At 31.1% G+C, this 13,979-nt stretch overlaps 1 protein-coding gene across 5 annotated transcripts in view; it reads right to left on the bottom strand.

Annotated features, from left to right (window-relative positions):
* Positions 1 to 13,979, bottom strand: part of LOC116336737 (homeobox protein prospero) — a 70,730-nt gene that overhangs the window by 54,125 nt on the left and 2,626 nt on the right. For all 5 annotated transcript variants that reach the window (XM_031760823.1, XM_031760822.1, XM_031760826.1 and 2 more), the window contains exons 2-3: positions 11,687 to 11,747; positions 7,516 to 7,646 (exon numbers count right to left, since the gene is read on the bottom strand). The gene's annotated coding sequence lies outside the window, so the exon portion shown is untranslated. The remainder of the gene's footprint in view (positions 1 to 7,515; positions 7,647 to 11,686; positions 11,748 to 13,979) is intronic.

A 13,979-nucleotide genomic window follows, 5' to 3' on the forward strand; every position in this document is an offset into this window, starting at 1 on the left:
TTGCCAAACTGTGACGGCCATATTGTCACAAACTTCGATTAGTACTCAGAATACGCATTAGAGGTGTTGTTAGTTACAAGGTTTATATAGGAAATCCTATACCATGATCGGGCTTCGCTATGTAGCACCGTAAAATTTTTTAATAATATATTGTAATATATAATATAAATAATTACAAATGAAGAAAAAAGTGTGTTCATTATTATTTTGTATTATTGCCATTATAATTGCTATAGATTGAAAATAATTTAATTTGATGTAAACAAAAACCATGAAAAAAAAATTGAATGCTATGTGTTTATCATTACACCCGACTTCAGAATGGCATTCAATTTCTGATAGGTGGTAATTACGTCAAAGTTATGAATGAGATTCCAAAGTCATGAAATAAACATTATATTTTCATGCCATTTGATGGGTATCGCATTCATGCTTAATAAACAAGAAATGTGTGCAGACGCACATCGCTACGACAATAAAAAGACGAGAGAGAGTGAGAAAAAAAACGCAAACCGAGCGAATACACAAAACATAATCGAAAGAGAAAACCGGAAGGATTCACCGTTGACCAATTTTGAAAGCTGTGACTCGTGTCTCCATAGGTACAAACAAAATTGCTGACAAACCGGCAACTAGCTAATAGGTAATTGTTGATGGCATCTTTTACCGCATCATGATTACTTTTTACACTCATTCTGTGGCACGTACCCATTTCAAAACAATCTATTCAACATTATAGGGCTGAAAGATTTGAATGAAAACAAGAGAAACATATAGGCATTTAAAAAAACGTCACGAGTGTGTTCATACCGAATGACGGCAATCGTGCCAAAATTGTATGTCGTAATCTCAATTGAAACTGTTCTGCACAGAAAGTTTCTAACATTTCCACACTAATATATATTTTTTGAAAAACTAATATATTTTTGAGTGGACAAATGCATTTTTGTTTACTTTTAAGTGTCTGTAATTCGCAACGTGGCCAGGTGTTCAACAGTCAATCGCATTAAATCCTTCATATGTATGTGTATACGCATGTAGATGTATCGAGGCATTCTCGCATGATTGCTTAATCGTTTTGAATGAAAATTTGGTGCATATACGCTACGTGTATTGTAATACACATAAGTGTATACGTATATGTAGATCTTAATTCTCTGTACAATTTTGACCCTAGATGTATAGAACTCGATTATGAAGAGGTAAAAAGGAATCGAACATCCGATAGTGTAACGTGTGTTGAAGGCATTTTGAAAAAAAAGTTACGCTATTCAATATCCCAGTATGGTACAATTAATTTACTTGGCTTTCGTATATATATTTTTTGATTGAATGTTATGTACGTCTTTTCACAGCTGTTGTTTCGGAATGTTTTTTTGTCAGTCAATGTGTTCGTTACTCTAATCGAATGCAAATATTACTACCTTTTTTTTACTCAAATTAAAAATCTTTCAAACACACGCTTAGTTTTATTTATCTCAAAATTGTTCATGTTTTCCATAAAATTTCTTTGCATTTTTTTTTCTAGGTTTTAATATATTGGCTATGTAAGTGTAATTTTCCGATGCTCATAGAGGTTTTGTAAATTTCATTTACTGTTTATTTGCAATTTCAGCATAAACCACTTTGGGTAAGAAAATGCTATTGATCCCTAACAATAATAATGATAATAATAATAATAATCGAAATTCGATATAATTCCAATCGTGATGATCATTTTTTCCGAAGAAGAATTTAATTCTTCGATAAATTTAAAAAAAAAAACTTATCAAACAATCTTAAAGGAAAAGAGGTTACCAAGAAAACTTACAACGAACTGCACATGTTTTGAGTTTTTTGGGTAAAACACAATATATAAAACTATTTCAAATACTATTAAATGAATCGGTCAAGCGTGAAACGGGAATTTCAAGTAAAAACATCGTGTTATACAATATTATCTAAAAGGCGACCAAATCTGCACAGAATGTCTAACATTATTTAAGTGGCTATATATAGCATCAAATAGGTGTCGAATTCTATTAAGAATATGTGTAGTGCCTATAAAAGATGTGATTACTCAAGCAAATAACAATCAATTAAAACTTTCCACTTTCTTTCACATTCGAATTTTTTTTCTAAGGACATGTGTGTCACTAATAGAGAATACGCTCTCCCAGCACACATTCACATATGTTATTTTAATATAAGAAATGCTTCAACTATCTTTTCTCTTCATTGATTTAAGGGTGATTGTTCATTTGGATGGCTTCCAATTGATTTCAATTTTCTCCGGTCATGTCTCCGGTTTGAAAATTTACACTGTTGGTGTATTCTGCTCACCTTTTGAAGCGAAAAAGTGTTTCATTGCCAAAGACCGGCATTGTTACGCACATATTTCATCGACCAAATAACTATTCACATGAGCTCAGTAACCCAGGTTGGGTCTTAAAACCGAAGTTAAAAACAGCATGAAAACAATATCCATTTTTTGCTTTTGATTGAATAGCCATACATTCAGGATCAATTACTTATATACATGCCCAAATAAACCATATAATTAATAATTATGATAAACAAAAACCTTCTGTTATTGTTTCATGACCAAATATTCATATCCGAAACATAAAAATTTTGACGAACTCATTTCGAAATTCATTTCATTTCGTGTTTCATGAATTTTCTTTTCATGCTCATTTTCTTCAATCTCCATTTGAATGCTAACAGGTGTCTTTCCATATTTTGTATACGTTTTCTTATGCCCAAAAATTCTTTGTCAAACGGTTGAACCCTCTTCAAGTGATATTTATCATCTATTAAGCAATTGAAAGATTATGAAAGCTAAATTGTTTGTAAATAAAAGGGGTGATTTCCGTAATCAAACACTGTTTACTATGAATAAAAAAAGAAGTGATAAATAAAGTTGAAGAAACTAATGCCACAGAACTTTTCAATTAATTGATTCAATACCTCTGCTGTGAATACGATTTATAAGACATTAATGAATAATGCTAATGTACAATCTCCAAATTCGATTATCGTACACGCATCGCAGTCACATTTCCTCTAACTGTAGTCTAGTTGTATGAACATACAATAATTCAACCATCGTTAAGATAAAGATTTGAGATAGCACTCAGAGATGATACAAAGAAAGAAACGGAGCGAATAATTTGGAGTTACCCTTTTATAATTACAGGTTAATTTGTTGCATTTAATTTACCAAATAAAGGATTTCTTTGAATTTTTTTTGCCATCTTCAACATTCAAAAGCAAGAACAAACACATTCGAAGTTATTTGTATAAGATATGGTGTGAATTGAAAGAAGATGATTTAAAAACGTTTTTTTTTTTTTGTAAATATATATTCAGTGTCATTTTGTCTTTGAAATTTAAAGTAGAGGAACTCAATCATATTGCTATCCAGGGATGACATTCTTTACTATGCCTGATAAGGGGGGATGTGATGGCAATATTCCATACGGATTCTAGTGTAAATGAGGTTCTTTCGGTAAAACATCTAACAAAAAAGGGGGTTTTGATTCCATTCCGAAAAAAATGATTACGGGGGAGAGAATTTGGCTCAAAAATCTGTAGAAAATCGAAAGAATCTAGAGTTCCCAAGATTGTCTTTGGGGTTCCCAAATTTTTTTGAGGTAGTAATCCGATTCCTAGGAACCCTCTTCAACACCTATGATAATGAAACAGTGACACCACACACAAAATGTGGTTGGTATGCTTCAAAATCCGGTTCTGATTCGGGTCCAACCGACATGCAATAATCATATTTGACTATTGTGAACAAAATCATATTCCGTGATACTCATTTTGAATTTAAACAAAAAAAAAAAACTATAAACTCAATGGATTTGTGTCGCAAAAACATAAAATTTTCATTGGTTGAATTCAAAATAATTTTTAATTGCGTAAAAAAAGTGTTGATGTATCAATCGAAAGAATATTTCATAATTGTTTGGAATATAGCAACAGTACGTGTAATACTATATTTCGTTTCAGTTTGCTAAAAATGTACTTCTCCTTCAATATTGGAAACAGCATTATTTCGAGAAATGGAAAATTAGTGTATTGTTCACATATATCATTAGGGTTATAATTTTCTACGGGAAAATCATAATTATATTTGTTCATAATTTTTTTTTTTTTGAGTGGCCTTTCGAAACCCAGTCGAATACCATTGAAAGTTTTCAATTTCAATAGAGACGAAGTTAATGATTGCAAAATTTTTTTTGCTTGACATAATTTTTTTTTATTCTTTATCGATACAATGACTGTATGTGTGTATGTGTGTGTATATATATTTAATTGCTGGATATACATTGTATCGATTCATTAAATAGAAGCAGGTTTAACGTTATTTGATGTGCAAAATTAAGCATTTTGTGCAACACATTCCCTACCTTGAGATACGCAAATTAAATTGATTTTTTTTTCGTTGAATGGCAAGTTTTGGCGAGCGTGACATTTCTCATGAAATAAATTGGTTGGATAAACGTACGAACGCGAGAAAGAACATGCATTTGATGAATAAGGAGATTATAATTTGCCAAGCGTCAAAATCGATAAACCAAGACATGCTCATACTATGCTTGGTCATTCAATCCATATTTCGACTTTCGATACAATAATCAACGAAACGAAACGAAAAAAAATTGTAGCACTGAAAACAATTGTTCGGTTTTATTTTTATCCCTCTTCATTTACCCTTGTGCACGGAATAATTTTTTTATTTGTGAAACATGAAATGCATTTCGTGTATTTCCTACAATGCATCACATACAACATCATTTTAATCGTACATTTTTTTTAAATAGAGGAATGCCTCGCTTGCTTGCTCACGCTAAATGTCTGTTGTGAGTGAATTTATGATTTGATTCCATAATATTATTATTGTTATCATTATTAATTTCGATTTGAATGACTGACAAAAAGAGTCGGAATAACATAGCACCAAATCGAAACAGTGTATACCGCACGAAGAAAAGATTGAAGCAAATTGACGTTATCACTTTTGACAATCACATTTATGCTACTCTCTAACATTTATGAGCCAGATCCCATCAACATGGGATTCCCATGCAAATGTTTTTTTTTTTCGTTTTTCCCGTTATTCTTCACATTTTCGCTACCGCATTTGTCCTATAAAATAGCCCATTTTAGCTAGAGGGCAGCACAATTGCGGTTCTCAGTACATATGACATTTTACCTTATGGATAGTGCAAGCCTTTTAGATTGAATAAAGGAATATAGGAATAAGCAGCTTGAAAAGGGAATTCATTCTCTTTTTTTTCTCGTGTCAGTCGTAGTCGTAGAAATTCAAATCGATGTGATTTCGAATTAAACGTTGAACACAACTCTTGGCGGTTCATCTCGAGGTCTGAGCTAGCTTAGCCAGCAGTATTTATTTTGTACGAATGCATTCAAATCAAAAATGCATTTGCTGCCAAAAAAACAGCATTTCGTTATTATTAGAGTATTTGTCGCAAGTATACATGCAATGCATTGTCATCATTTCGGGAAGAGTGATGATGAACGATGAATGCTAAATACTTGTCTGTCGTGCATTGCATTATTTTTTTGTTATGTTGTTTTGCTTCATTTAAATTCAACTGATTTACCGGTTACCACTGTTGTTGTTATTATTATTATTGCAAACTCATTTCTGTCTCGTGATTTTTGTGAAATGTTTCTTTTGGTTGCAACGTTATTCGGGTACTTTTATAGCGCTCACATTTTCAAACACGATTGAAAAAGAAGAAAAAAAACCGTGATAAACTACGATAAAACGTCAACGTGCGTTGGTGGTGCAGTATTTTGCTCATATTATTGATGTTAAGTGTGCGATTAAAGGTAAGAAGGGTATCTCATCATCTAAAATACGGAATGAACTTTCATTATTTGTCATCACTGCAAGTAACCGTTCCATTTTCGATCTCAATCTGAATATTCGTTTCACTGTGTTGATTTTATTTGACGAGTCTATGAAAAACCTCTCAGTCAAATACTTAAAAGATAATTGCAAATACTTTTACACGCAAAGGATGCATCAGCATTTTTTTTTTTCATTTTCAATTCACCTTACTACTGAATGAAAGTGCATGAATTTTCGAATTTCTTCTGACTGCTGGGAAATATTATGGTAGCCAACTTCACGAACTAAATGACGCCGACACCGATTTAAAATGATATTTATTGTCAGCATAGAATAACTGATAGATAACGAATGTGTGCAGCCGATTTAAAAGTCATGTACGCATGTCGACTGGATATATATGTAATATATAATATTGAACATTGTTTTTATTTCAGTGCTTAAAGGTTCTATGTGTCGTATGAACTTAAACAGAATTCGCTCATGCTGCATCTGTCCAGGGTGTATAGGTTGGATTTTACATTTTCCCTAGAGTCTCGACTCAAAATTACCCCCTTAAATTTTCGTAATTTTGGTACTGAAAAAAAATGTTTTTTTTTTCGGTTTTTGGCGAAAAAAGTGAGGACCTTTTTTGGTCGTCAATTACCGAAATGAGCGAATGATTCTACCGATTTGCTTATTTTTCACTCTAGAAAGAATGGACTTTGGGGTCAAATTACCCCCTAGATTTTTCATTAATTGTTTAAATTAACCTCTTGAGTTTTACGTCAGAACCTATATTTATGCATACCACTTGATATTTCCAAGAAAAAGCGTCATCTCAGATACTAGGGGGCAGACACGTGGAATAGGATTAGACTTTTAGTGTAAAGATTCGTGAAATTGCAATGAAAGAGCAACTCCTGTGAATGGATTCGCGTGGAATAGCGAAACAGTGCATGGAATAGCAAAAATTGTTTCACTTCAAATCCATTTGACATTTCTTTTGACGTTTATTGATGGATTAGTGGAATAGTGCGGAATAGCAGAATTAGCATTTTTGACGGAAACAGTATAGGAAAAATAGTTTCGACTTCACATCTGTGTTTTTGGATTAGTGGAATAGCTGGAAAGGTAATTTATATAGTGGATTCGGAATTTATTCTTTGGTGTCTCCCCCTTAGCTCAGATATTTTAGATGACTTATGCTATAACCCGTCATGTACATTTTAGAATTGGTTTTCCAACATCAAGGTGGCAATCGATATCAATCATAAAGCTTATTTTTTGGCTTATTAATCTCCACCTTATCGGAAAACACTGATGTTAATTACCCCTTAAAATTGGATTATGTTACAAATTTTCTCATCAAATACTTTATTTTTCGGTCAGAGATTTTAAAGAATTTCATCGCAGATTTAATACTTGATTTGTGAATTCTCACTTTTGCAAATCTCGTTTTTTTCTCTTTTTGTTATAAAAACGTTTTAAAATTTTAAAGTTTCACATATCTTCATGCATACGAAAAAAAATATTCATCAAAATATAATAAATGATAAGTAAGTGGAAAAAAGTGTGATTCAAATACGCGTTCAATAAACAAAAAAAAACTTACAATAAATAAAACAAATAAAATGAAAAAAAAAACAAAACAAAAAAAAAATTACCTGATTTATTGATCACACACAAAAAACCGGATATGAGGAAGTTTTGTTGCTGTTGTGTCGTTAGCTTGTTGAGTTGCTTTTGTTGGTTTTGCGGATGTTAGTTGCTATTATTATTTAGATAAACTTATTTTCTGAAATGAGAGAAAAAGACAAATGAGCACGATACAAATGTATGACAATAGTGTTTTCAAATTAAAGTGTGCTGGTTTGTTTTGTTTATTGTTTCGTAAATTGTTTTGTTGCGTGGTTGGATTTGATCTTATTGCATTGTGGTTGGAGTTGATTTGAGCGCGAGAAAAAGAGAAAATGGGAGTTGCTCACATTCAGAGTGTTTAGCTATTTATTTAAGCTAATCTTTCATTGAATGAACTCGTCACTTTTTGCTTTTTAGTCAGATTTTTCGATTTCGTTATTGAATTAAAATTCGAGCATTTGATTCTCTTGCGAACAATTCTTAACTAAATACAAAATAATTACCACATATGGAAACTAAACATACAATTTTAACCAAAGTAGAGAAAAAAAGATGGATCTCCTATAAGGTGGGGGAAATAACTAACTTACACTATTGTAAGTATATGTGGCAGCATCATTTTATTTAAGTGTATCAATATACTGAATTCATTTTGGCATTTGTCGTTATTTCATTTAATTTGGTTGCGATACCACCTTTTTTAAAAGCTTTTAACCGAGAGAAAAAACGCTTAAATTACGGTAAATAAAAATTGATTTTTTTTTATTCATCTTCTCAAAGTGTTTGCGTTGTATAGTAGTATATATATTAGCTGTTTCGTAGCCCCAACTTTTTTATCATTTAAATTAGTTGAGTCTAATCAAGACCGAGTGTCTCAGATAAAAACTAATCACTCGACTTATTTATTATTGTGTTCAATAAGATAATTCAAAAATTAAAACTATATTCATCAAACTTTCTTGAAATAAACTATTCTCGAAAATATATGTGACGATAAGACGCGAAAATCACAAATAATAATGATTTTTTGAATGTCATATTTTACAGTTAAAATGTATATGACAGCTATTTTTGAATTTATCCTTATTGAAGTCATACTTGAAAAAAGAGAAAGCGCGTTGTAAAGAATACCAAAGAAATCAATGATTTATTCAGTATTATTGGTCCGTCCATTATATGGTTATTTCTCATTTCATCGATTCGTATAAGAAAAAGCTCCGAGAAATTTAGTCAACGTTAAGCGAACACATTGATGAGGAACCGACCGCGTAGCGTATAAAGTCTGTGCAATGCTAGTGAAAATTAGAGACCAATTTGTGAGCACAATTAATTGAACTAACCATTTATTCGCTTATAGATTAACAGACCTGGGCAATCTCATTCAGTGAATAAAATCACGGAAGCATGAGAGAATAGAAATAGCGAAAACGTACTGGATGTGTAAAAGTAAATGACTTTATATTAGATCAGAATTTATGAATATCCGCCAAACGGAAAGATATGTATTCGTTGTCATTATATATATAAATATTCTTTTTTCTCCGCTCGATTGGTGCGCGTTTCCTATGTCAATCGCAGATTAGCTTTGAGTTGGCATTCATTCGCTATCGCGCGTCTTTTTTTTCTTGCAAACTGAAGTGAAACGCCGAATACAGGCAACGCGAATTCTACTGATAAAAAAAGACACTCATACTTAGTCGCGTTTGCTTACATAAACAGGTAGATAACGCAAACAACATAAAAATGAATTAATAAAGTTTGCTGAGCTGAAGGTGCATCATCTCTTACAATTAGATTATGTACGCGCAAGGTGACTGTGCTGGGTGCACCAAATATATGATACACGATAGTTCTTTGTCAGTGAGAGACCATGCATTACTCGTTTTTTTAATTCCTATATATTCACTATTTCTACAGTCTCTTTTTTTCATTTATGGATGGTGTGCGTGTACAAAGCTTTGTATATGGAAATAATGGCGACAATTATCTACATTCCTGTAAGCAGTGCAAGGAAAAATGTGAAAGGCAAACTAGATTGTACAAAGATAACGATGACGATGGTTTTTTTTACAGAAATGTTTTTATACAATCAATAACAGATCTTTTCGCGTAAAACTGAAATCACAATCAAAATTTAATTTAATTTATTTTTTCGTTGGAACTTATTCAATAAATCTCATATTTTAATCAAAATTGGTGAAACATGTGTCTAGAAAGAAAGTTTTTTTTCGGAGTGATAATTTCATTCTTACAATATTGAAACTTGATCATCTTTTTGTGGAGGGATGAGAGATAGGAGCAGTGATAGTTTTTTCCTATCTGAATAGCGCTAGCTATTCGCAGCGTCTGAACAGCATTGCTGCCCAGATGCTGAATCGAAGCGGTTGCCGCACGCGTTTTGTACCACACAACATATTGTCATATAGTCTAAGTAACCAGTGAGCTCACAGAGTATGATACACTAATACCGTAGTCAGTATACAAACGCATGTCGAACAGAGAACGAACGCGAACGTATATGCTCTGTGTGGTACAAACGAAGTGTGTTGCGCGTGCGGCAACCGCTACGATTCAGCATCTGGGCAGCAATGCTGTACAGGCGCTGCGATTAGCTAGCGCTATTCAGATAGGAAAAAACCATCACTGGATAGGAGCATTTACTCGAATTTCAATATCATTCTTTGAAGCCAATATTTGTTTGTGTCACAAAAGATTACTTTATTTTTTCGATTTTTCATCTTTTTCTCTCGCTTATCCAACACCATACCCGGTTAATTTTGTATGAAGCAAATAAATGTCAAATATGTGGTTATATCATAAATATTCAACCGAACAAATGGTAAATTTATCGAAAGCAAAATCAATACGATAAGGCAAGTGAAATGTTTAGATATGGAAATAAAATAACAAATGCGATAATATATGACTTATATGGATTTCATTTTTTTTCTACCGCTAGATACGCGTGCGTACCCATTTAGAAATGAATCTAATTGATTAAAACTGAAGGAAAGAAATGAATGTAGTATGTGAAATGATAGTGAGAAAATGGCCCCAACAAATAAAATAGGTATAAAGACGACATCATTGGATAATTTGGACTTACATGAAGAAAAAAAAAAACAATAAATGAAAAAAAGCAAAAGAATTCTTTTTGAAAAAATACTTAGATTGTGAGTTTGTGTAATACACTCAAAAAAATAATATATTTTTCAACACAAGGCTTTCTGTCATGAAACAAAATTTTGTTCAGTAGATAAAACATTTTCTTATGTTCCATGTTGTTGCTAAAGAGCAATACCGTAGTATTTGCGTGGATTTTAGTTTTGTTTTCGTTGAAATGCATTCCCATCAATATTTCTGTCTATTTCTATATTAAATGTCGGCTTTAATTTGCATTTATTTTCAGATTATAAGTACTAGTTTCACTTGTAATTTCAATATATCATTCAAAATGTTGAAAGGTATTATATATATTTATTTATTTTCATCACTGTTTGAAATGCAAAGTTTAATGGTGCTTAGATAATGGCGTGGCTGTACTTGCATAATCGATGAAATTCGATCGCAAAACACATGGTTTGTTTTGTTGTTTTTTTTTTTGTTTCTTTATGAAACGCCACGATTTGAACTCATGATCTACCTTTTAGGTCTGATAAGTTGTTTCTTGCATTCTTCAATTTCAATGCCGATTTAATAATACATACATACACACCGATTCATTGCGAACAATGGTAAATAAAATGACAGCTGAAGACGGATAAATAACCAATTCGAAATATGTCATTTTTAGCGTATTGTACCTGCCATTTCAAGTACAGAACATGAAAGAAAACTTTTTATGGTATGATATGTACGATATTGGACAGCAAAATAATTTTTCATTCGCGCGTCTAAATAATGAATAAAAAAAATGTTACATTATGCATGACATGATGAAATGTACAAATAGAGCAATGAAAAATCAAAACCGTACATTATGATAATGTGTATATACATGTACACAGATGAAATGTCATAATATTCGAAAAGCCGAAATATTCTATTGTGCGATTTGGAAAATTGGTTGACAATGATTTGCTCAAATATTGAACTTTTCATACAAATTAAGAAATTATTATGTTTCATAAAAGAAAATTCAAGTTGAAAAAAGAAAAGAAAATACCATATTTGCAGGGTAGAAATATTATCAATTACCTGACAAGAGTACGAATAGTGCAACCGGTGAAAAACAAATTTATGATGTGTATGGTGTTTTCTGTAATCCAAAGAAGAAGAGAAAAAACATCAATTAGAATAGATTGCAAGTTTTCTTTTCGATTTTAATTTATACGGTACATGATAAATCGATCGAAACATTTTGTTAATAAATCGCCGCCCATAAAAAACAACTTCAAGTAACTGATTATAATACTGTGTCAAAAAAAAAAAAAAAGAGAGAGAGATATAATTATAAGCATTCGAATCGAAATCTATTGAGATAGATTGTATTCTCGTCTATGTATAATGTTCGGTTAATGTTCATTTATATTGATAACCGATAATTTCTTTTATTCCAACAGATTTTTAAACCGATTTTAAGCTATTGTATGAATTCGGCATGAATTCAAATTCATATATAATGCATAAAGACGTCTTAACTCAAATCAAAATGAAAATTGTTAATTGGACACAATTTCATATCATTGAACAAGACCTTTCAATTCAATTTTGTCCCGTTGGAATAAAAATTAATTACCATTTTCATCATCCATTCACCGATAATCAAAATTATATAACATACTCCTTTACGAATCGATACTCTGAGGTGTGGACTTTTTTCTCACAATTTATTTTAATTGATTTCGAATTGAAAATTTCTGATCAATAGACTAGACATTTAGGTTTTTTTTTTTTGTGTGTTCGTTAACAATATTCTTTATCGTTGAAAATGGTTTCAATTTCCTTGCATAAATTAGTCTATCTCAAACAATCAACAACACTGAAGCAACAGGTCATATTCCCGAAACGAGAAGCACATACGAACAATGATACCGATATACCGTCGGATGTACTGTGCACACATTGTAGCAAACATTGTAGGGGAGTTTAGATTTGAATGAATCTAACAAAAGTCACCCAGAAAATAAACACTCAATGAAATTTCAATAAGAACTATTCATGTTATTTCAATGGAAAAAACACGCACACACACACAAATAATACTTTAACAACAAGAAAAAAACTGTTTTTTTTTGCTTGATAAAACACGAATATTATTAAAAACAATCAAAAAGTATTACCACCAACTTATTCAACTCGTTTACTAATATCATGTTAATCAAATTATTTCCCCATGATTTTTTTCTTTATATTGTATTTATCATATTTATTATGAATAGTTTCATCCAAAACAATTTTAAAGATATTTTTGTATTTTCGATGTACAAAAAACAGCTCATTTTGATAATTCGAACTTTTATCAACCGACGGAAATGTTACAGACTATTATTGAAATCTTTGTCGGTGTTTTTTTTTTATTTTTCGTAATAAAATTAGTATTTTGTCTGTTGTACTTAGGAAAGGGGGCGGATTACACAATTGAATTTATCTTGAAAAGATTAGTGATAAAGAATGAGTAAAATTTCTATTTACGCCCATTTCTTGCAAACTACAACAAAGTGATTAAGTTATCAATTGAAACCAAAATCGTTTTGTGTTCAACATATTGTTAGCGTTAATGGATACATTCGATTTTCGATTAAATGGAATTCGTTAGTTATTTTTTCGGTTTCATTTAAAAATTGTAGAAGTTTGTTTTTATTATTATAAAGAAGAAAAAAGTTTTTTTTTTTCTAGAATATTGACAGGAGAATGTACACTTCTATAGTAATTTACCTAATCGTAGCAGGAAAACAGTATTTATTCTATTGTTAATATATCTTTGCGAAAAAAGCACTTTGGCCGATGTCAAAAGACATTCAGCGACATCTATAGTTACGTAGATCATTCACATTATTTTCTTTTGCCCGAATGTATGCGCCACAAACGGTGTTTATTTTACACTACACATTATGGTTATTTAAATCACAAATTTGTTTTTAAACTTTCGACTGTTGAGTTTTTGTCATGTGTGCACATGTACTTCGCTCGACTCTCGCACAAATCTATTCTACAAATTATATACTAAGTAGATTATGAAAGTTAAGTTTACACACTCTTAAATTTAAGGGGAAAAAATGTTAAACATTTACTTTTCTAAACAAAATTACAGTTAGACATTTTTTTATCAAAAGAATCCTAAATATATTTTAGTTTGATTCGGAAAAATTAGTTTTTTTTAAATTAATCGAAAAAAACAAGATCACATAAAATAAAAAAGTGTGTTTTTGAAAAGTATATTGATTGAAATTTGGTTTTTTAATTATTTTTTTGAATAAATCAAAAACTGAATATTGATCATATTTTTCATAAAATGAGTCTATTTTGTGGTGTCACATTGAGTTAACTT

This window comes from Contarinia nasturtii, unplaced genomic scaffold (assembly GCF_009176525.2).
Source record: "Contarinia nasturtii isolate CC-2019 unplaced genomic scaffold, AAFC_CNas_1.1 Cnas_scaffold_187, whole genome shotgun sequence".
Taxonomy (NCBI): Eukaryota; Metazoa; Arthropoda; class Insecta; order Diptera; family Cecidomyiidae; genus Contarinia; species Contarinia nasturtii.